The sequence below is a fragment of the Gossypium hirsutum genome, chromosome A05 (assembly GCF_007990345.1).
Source record: "Gossypium hirsutum isolate 1008001.06 chromosome A05, Gossypium_hirsutum_v2.1, whole genome shotgun sequence".
Classification (NCBI taxonomy): domain Eukaryota; kingdom Viridiplantae; phylum Streptophyta; class Magnoliopsida; order Malvales; family Malvaceae; genus Gossypium; species Gossypium hirsutum.
Window position 1 is genome coordinate 46,431,457 of NC_053428.1, and position 7,786 is coordinate 46,439,242.

The 7,786-nt window shown below is 39.4% G+C and overlaps 1 non-coding gene across 1 annotated transcript; it reads left to right on the forward strand.

The window, feature by feature from the left end:
* Positions 1-7,420: 7,420 nt before the first annotated feature.
* On the forward strand, positions 7,421-7,527 carry LOC121230125 (small nucleolar RNA R71). Its single transcript, XR_005928077.1, has one exon. It is a non-coding gene; the product is annotated as a small nucleolar RNA R71 (small nucleolar RNA).
* Positions 7,528-7,786: the final 259 nt, after the last annotated feature.

Sequence of the window (7,786 nt, forward strand, 5' to 3'; positions counted from 1 at the left end):
TAGCCGTCTGAGGGACACGAGTCATAGGTACAGCCATTTGTGTTTTGTAAAATGGTAACCTTTTGGTCTACACAAACACAAAGAGTTACACGAGTGGGGCCACATGGCCGTGTGACTCCTGCTCTGCATGATTGTCTTTAACTTTTAAAAATATTGCAATTTGATCTCTATTTGTTCACGAGTTTATTTTAAAGCTCATGTAAGGTCTATTGAGCTTCAAATATGGCTCTATATTATATTGAATAATTTATATGATGAAAATTTTCCATGTTTGACTGTGAATTGTTTGCTATAATTCTATTTTGTACTGTAGCACACTGTAACTCGTTACCAACGATGAAAACGGGTAATGGGTGTTACAGTAAAGGGCAGTGTGCGTTTTTCCACAAACAATACACTAAAATCACTTGTGCATCATTTGTAATTACACATTAATCAATGTATCTTTTAAGTTTTAAGGTATTGTAAGAAACCTTGAAGTTGTTTACTAGCTCAAAACCAACAAGGCAATAGTGCATGTTACACGATATTCGTGACAGGTTTTAAAGATTTATGAATGAATCGTTCTTGAGACTAACTTATTATCACGATTAAGGCAAGTGTACCTATCGAATAGTAGTATAGTTCAGCAAGACCGGATTGTCGAACCCAAAGGAACTACGAGTACTAGTATTTACTTCCTTTTTATTATCTAGCCTAAAATTTAAGAGGTTTGGCTATCTAAACTAATTACTAAACTAAGAATGAACAGAAAGAAAATTTGGGAAAAGTACTTTTGGCAAAATTTGATTGATTAAGACAATACCTAAGGAAAAATCCACCTAGACTTCACTTGTTATTCGACTCTGAATCAGACAATTTATTCATTCGACTTATCGTAGAAATCCCTAAGTTATATTATTATCTCTCTCGAGACTAATAACGTCTAACCCTTGGTTGAATAATTAAAATCTCTTTCTAATTAACACCCTAGAATTGCATTAACTCGATCTATGGATTCCCTTATTAGGTTTCACCCTAATCCGGCAAAATCTTGTCACCCTATTTCTAAGTGTGCAATCAACTCCGCTTAATTATGACAATTTTACTCTTAGACAGTGTTTATTCCTCCTCTGAATAAGAGCTTAGCTTGAATCAATATCCTGGAATATTAAGACAAGAACTAAGAACACATAATTAAGAACAAGTCAAATATTTATCATACAATTCAGATAATAATAACAAGATCCGTCTTAGGTTCCATTCTCTTTAGGTATTTAGTGGGTTTAGTTCATACTTATGAAAGAAAACATCTCAAAAGCATAAAGATAACAAAATATAAGAAAACCCAAAACTCCTGAAGGAACTTGAAGGGTGATCTTCAGTCTTGATGATGAATCCGGCTTCTGAGATAGATCAATCGGCTTTCCTTGAGTAATTCCTTGCTTCCTACTCTGCGTCCCCCTCTGAAATGCCTCTTCAGGTGTTTAAATAGGCTTTTGAATGCCTAAGAGCCTTAAAAATTGGCCTTTTTCAAATAGGACTATACTTGGGCTCGACAGGGACTCGCCTGTGTGCGATTACTCCAGCCCGTGGTCAAGACTGTTGAATAGGTACGGGCGGTAGCCTACCCGTGTAAGTCATGCTTCAATCCTACCAAATGGACACGGCCGTGTGACACACCCGTGTGAGGAAGTCCAGGCCATATTGATTTCCCACGTGGGTCCATTTTCTCCATTTTCGGCCTGTTTCTTGCTCTTTTTACTCTCCTATGCTCACCTAAGTATAAAACATGAAATTAAAGGATTAGGAGCATCGAATTCACCAAATCTAAGGAGAAACCATTCATAAATGGGCTAAGCATGGGATAAAAATATGTATAAATTATGGTTTATCAAATACCTCCACACTTAAACATTTGCTTGTCCTCAAGCAATAATCCTCAACTCATAATCAAAATAAATTCTTCTCAATTTATAATCCCTATCAATAATATCTTAAAATAATCCATAAGTACTCATACATTGAAAATTCAATTAAAAGTACATCAAAGTTTCAAACATTCCAAGTTGTGCATTTTATCACGAAAACATAGGTGTCTCCCTCATCTAAGTGATACCTTTGATTAAAATATCACAGAGTTTAACATCCTCACTAAAGATTCACTCAAATCACTCAAGGTGTTTAATGACATCATTTAAAGCACTCATTAGTCAATATGAAAAGCTATTGCCATAGGCTTGCTTGAAAATCAAATCTCTACCACTATATATTAAGTTGATACATCAATCAAAAAGGTCTTTTAGAGGGTTGTAACGTGGCTTTGGTTAGGGGGTGTGGTCACAAGCTGAAAGAAGAGATTAGAATCGAGATTTAATTGAAAAATTACCTAACTAGAAAAATAACTAGTCATCAGTTGAATACAAGTGAACTTCTTCTCAGAATATTGTTTTTTTTTAATAACAAGTCAAATACATAGAAGAACAAAACATAACTAAGCAATTTGTTCAAATCAAATCTCGACAAAAATAGAGATCAAATTAGGGGATTTCAGCAATAATGGGTTATGGGTTAATATTGAGGGTAAATCAACTAATGGTTTGTTAGGCTCAAAGGGGGTTCACTAACGGTTAATTATAGAGGTAGGCTTTTGTGGAGTGAGTAGGTTAAACCTAAGTGCTTTTATCATCTTGACATATCAAATCAAATGGTGTGGTCTTGACATGCATAATCAAGCAAGTTTTAGAATAATAAATCAAAACTGACGCGCTCATAATGAAAGTGAGCATGAAAGGAATAAAATATGCTCTAAAGGTTGAAGATCTCACAAAAATTATGGCTTTTTGATATTTAAACTTGTGAATTTCAACTCAAGAAAATACCTAAACTTAGGAAAACAACCTAAAAGTTTTTAATTCTTCAAAAATCAACTAATCATGCTTGATTCCCTAAGTCTTAAAGTTTAAACAATCAATGCATAATTGCCTATCTTTTAATTCAAGACATATCAATAAAAATCATAAATTAATTAAAATTCATTCTAATAGTGATATGAGTAATTCACGTGAGAATAAGAAAAAATTCAGGGATTTCTAATGATGATATAAAAGACCCTCCGCACTTAAGATGTACATTGCCCTCAATGTACAAAGATAGATATATTGAAAAAGATAGATATATAATCATAAGATAGGGAGAGAAGTGAAACTTCCTGAATGATGAATAGACTCCTTGAATTGGAGTTATGGAGAATGTGGTAGAGGTTCATTAGTCCATAAGTCCTGCGCCAAAAGAATATTATATCTGGTGGTTGCTATGGTCATGGTCGAGCAAGACATGGCAGTCGTGGAGAACCTTTCCCAGTGGAGTTTTTGGTTCCTATGCGATGATGAGCTTTAGGGCTCTTTATAACTGTAATAGAATCAGGAACTTTTTAGGGAATATAATGAAGCATAATTACTCGTAATGAAATAGCCAAAACTATAAATTATTCAATAAAAATTATAAATACTAAAATTAAAATAATATTAAAGGAAAATGAAATAAAAAGCACTTAATTAAGATAAATAAAGATAAAAGTGAAAATAAAAATAAAAAATAAAAAGTTTTTAAACATCGCCATCGCCGGATGGTTTGCGAGGGGGTGGTGGTGATGAGATATGGAAGTGCTGACAAATCTGATGTAGAGTCACATCAATGTGATCAAAGCACTGAAAACATTGCTGTTCAAATCGTGTAAGGTGCTCAGAGATGTCAGAATATGAAGCCGCCGCATAAACTGGACGATGGATGGGGGTGGATGAGACAGTGGGTCCTCATGACGTGGAGGGACATCATCAATAATGTCCTCTAGGTCCTCCTCCTCGATGGATTGGATGAGGCGGTGCTGATGAGGGTAGGTGCCACGTTGTTTCTCGATCATCCTCATACTTAGTATGCTCGAGATGCCCTGTGAGGACATCTGGCCGATGAGAGTGAGGGAGGATGATTGTGCTGCTGTGTTGAGGAGCCCGAAGTGCCGAGCCAGTCGAGTCACATAGGGCCCGATAGAGATGACCTCTCTCCTATGTCGCTCCGTCTGATGGCGGATGGCGAGGGCGATGAAGTAAGCAAGGTCAAGGACGTGCCCATTCACCATGCTCTATATAAAATAAGCATCGTGGGTGGTGACGATGTCGGTGCTCTCTCATCTCCCTGTTAGAGTGTGAGCCAAGATGGCGTGTAGGTACCTCAAGCATGGAGGGAGAGCCGATGCATTGGAGCGGCTAGGATCGTAGGTGGCCGAGGCAGGAACGAGGCCCCTCCAGCATTTTATGGGGGAGTAGTAGATGTGGCGATGGAGAGTGTCGAATTCATTATCGTCAATGAATTCCTCCGTTTATAGCCCTAGTGCAATCTTGAATTCGAGTATGCTCAACTGGCTACTAGACCACTAAGGTGGAACTGGACTATTCCAGGATCATCGAAATTGGTCATTACGATCTGAAGATGGAACATCGAATAGAGTTCCAATGTGAACTCGAGATACGTCGGCTCGACGATCTTAAGGAAGAGCCCCCATGGGTCAGTCGTTAGGAGGGCTCGGACCGCGTCAGCCAAATGAATCTGTTCTAGTGCGGCCTAGTCAATGCAGCCGCCCACACCCAGGGGTTTGGCCTGTAATATCTGATATAATTCATCTTGGGGTCCCAAGGGAACCTGGAGGAACGGGTGCCTAATCTCTATGGTAGGACCTGAGGATGACGCTGCTCCTTTTCTCTTCTTCGAAGCGGGGACAGCGATTTTCTTTCCTCGTGAGGATGACATAGTATATGCAAATGGGAGGAGCTTGGGGCGCCAGAATCGGTGTTGTAGGCAACGCACGGGCGTGGGGGGTATAGCGTGTAAAGTTGCAGCGACTAGGGTTAGGGATTTTTGGGGAGGGAGATGATGAATAGTGAGGGGTTTATATAGATTTTGGGGTACACGGCCATGGGACATGCCCGTGTGTTTCACGAATTTTAAATTTGGGCGCGTCTGATATTCGACCCATGCCCGTGTTCTTGCTTCGTTCGCTTCTCCCACTCCCGTGTACATAGGTCCATGCCCGTGTTAATTTGACAGGTTCGCCCACGAGTGATGGGCACAGGCATGTTGCACGCCTGTTCTAACTTGACAGGTTCACCCACGGTTTCAAGGCACGTGCGTGTCACACGCCCGTGTTGTTTTCGCAAGTTCTCCCACGGCCATGTCGCACGGCCGTGGAGACTTATCGCTTCCCGTGTTGGGGAAAAAATTTTGCCCTGGTTTCACACAACCTAATGCACGCCCGTGTGCCTGACCGTGTGGTCTTTAGAAAGCCTGCGTTCCATAATTTAGTTAGTATGCTAGATGTTAAAAGCTAAAATTTAAAGAAATTAATACTGTTAGTGCTCGGGTTACCTCCCGAGAAGCACTTATTTATAGTCTAAGTTCGACTTACGTTTCTGGTGTGTGATCATGGTGGCTTGAGGAGTTTACACTCCTCATCCCTGGGATCAACTTTATCAACATAAGGTTTAAGACGAGTATTGTTTACCTTAAATGTGCCGAATTTAGGATGCATTACCTCGACTGTACCATATGGGAAAATACTGAGTACCGTAAGAGGAATTTCTTCATTAGGTTCAGAAGTGGCAGTGCGAGGATCTACTGCATCTAGTAGTACTTTGTCTCCAACCTTAAGTTGATTTGGTGAGGTATTGAGCTTGTCCGGGCTCGGTTTTGGTTTATCGGGTGTTATCAGTTTCTGTGTCTGCCATTCATCTATCTCCTCAATTTGTAGCCTTCATTTTTCATAGATAGTCCTTTGTTGTTGTTTGAACACGGCTCATATGTGTTCTTCGAAACTATTTCCTACATAGAGGGTTTCACCACATGATCAATACTAGTAGAATGATTTATACAACCAACTTCAATTTTTGATGTGTTACTCGAATTACGAGCTTGAAGGGTGATTGTTTCGTCTCCCACACGAAGTGTGAGTTAACCTGTACCAACATAAATAATGGTTATAGTAGTTGCTAAAAAGCGTCGTCCTAAAATTAAAGGCGCGTTACTATCATCTTCCATGTCTAGAACAACAAATTCTACTGGGTATATAAATTTATTGATCTTAACAAGAACATCTTCAATGATACCCCTAGGAAATCTAATGGTTTTATCAGCCAATTGAATGCTCATCCTAGTTTGTTTGGGTTTCCCAAGACCTAGCTGTTTAAACATTTTATAAGGCATAATATTAATTCTTGCCTCTAAGTCAACCAATGCATTATGAACATCTAAACTACCAATTAAATAAGGAATCGTAAAACTCCCTGGATCCTTCAATTTGTTGGGTAGCTTATTCTGTAATATGGCTGAGCAAACACATTCAACTCCACATGCGACGCCTCATCCAACTTTCGTTTATTTGTTAAAAGCTCCTTTAAAAACTTGACTGCGTTTGGCATCTGCGAAAGGGTTTCAATAAACGGTAAGTTAATATGTTGTTTCTTTAAAAGTTTAAGGAATTTGTCAAATTATTCGTCTGATTGGTCTTTCCTTGTCGCATTGGAGTATGACACACGAGGTTTATATTCTGTACTTATCAGCTTTGGGTCATTGTGGCCTACCTCATCCTTTCCTTTGCTTACCACCATTTCTGGCCTTGGTTCTGCAACTAACCCTTCCTCATCTTGAATGGCAATCGGGTTGAGTTGCTCCCTTGGGTTAGATTCAGTGTTGCTTGGTAGGCTACCTTGTAGTCATTCGGAAATCAACTTGCCGAGCTGTCCAATCTGAGTTTCGAGCCCCTGGATTGATGCTTGTTGATTTTTGAGTGCCATCTCGATATTCTGAAAATGAGTTTCTGATATCGAGATAAATTTGGTTAGCATCTCCTCAAGGTTCGACTTTTTCTCCTGCTGGCACGGTGGTTGCTGAAAGCTTGGAGGGGGTGGTGGTCTCTGATTTCCTTGGCCTCCCCATGAAAATTTGGGTGGTTCCTCCAACTTGCATTGTAAGTATTGCTATAAGGATTGTTTTGAGATCGAGGATTGTTACCCATGTAATTTAACTGCTTGTTCTCCATGTTGTGGCCATAAGGTGGGTATTCTGAATAGCTCAATCCACCTCCATTTGCTTCACATTGCATTACTGAGTGTACCTGTGAGGAACCAAGTAAACCATCAATTTTTTTATTTAATAATTCTACCTGATTGGAGAGCATGGTGACTGAATCGACATTAAAACGCCGGCTGCTTTCGTTGGCTTTATCCTCATGACTTGCCACTGATAGTTATTCAGTGACATCTCTTCTATAAATTCATAAGCATCTTCAGGTGTCTTATTATTGATAGTTCCGCCAGCGGCTACGTCGATCATCTATCGAGTCGAAAGGTTCAGGCCATTGTGAAACATTTGGACTTGTAGCCAGAGTGGTAACCCATGGTGAAGGCATCTTCGCAAAAGGTCCTTGTATCTCTCCCATGCATCGTAGAGTGTTTCTAAATCCATTTATACAAAAGAGGAGATATCATTACGTAATTTGGTTGTTTTAGCCAGCGAAAAATATTTTAATAAAAACTTTTCGATCATTTGTTCCCAAGTAGTGATTGATCCTCGTGGCAAAAAGTTCAACCACTGTTTAGCCTTATTCCTCAACAAAAAGGGAAACAACTAAAGGCGAATGGTGTCATCAGAAACACCATTAATTTTAAAAGTGTCACAAAATTCTAAGAAATTCGCCAAGTAAGCGTTGCGATCCTCGTCCTGCAAACCATCAAACTGAACAAATTGTTGGATCATT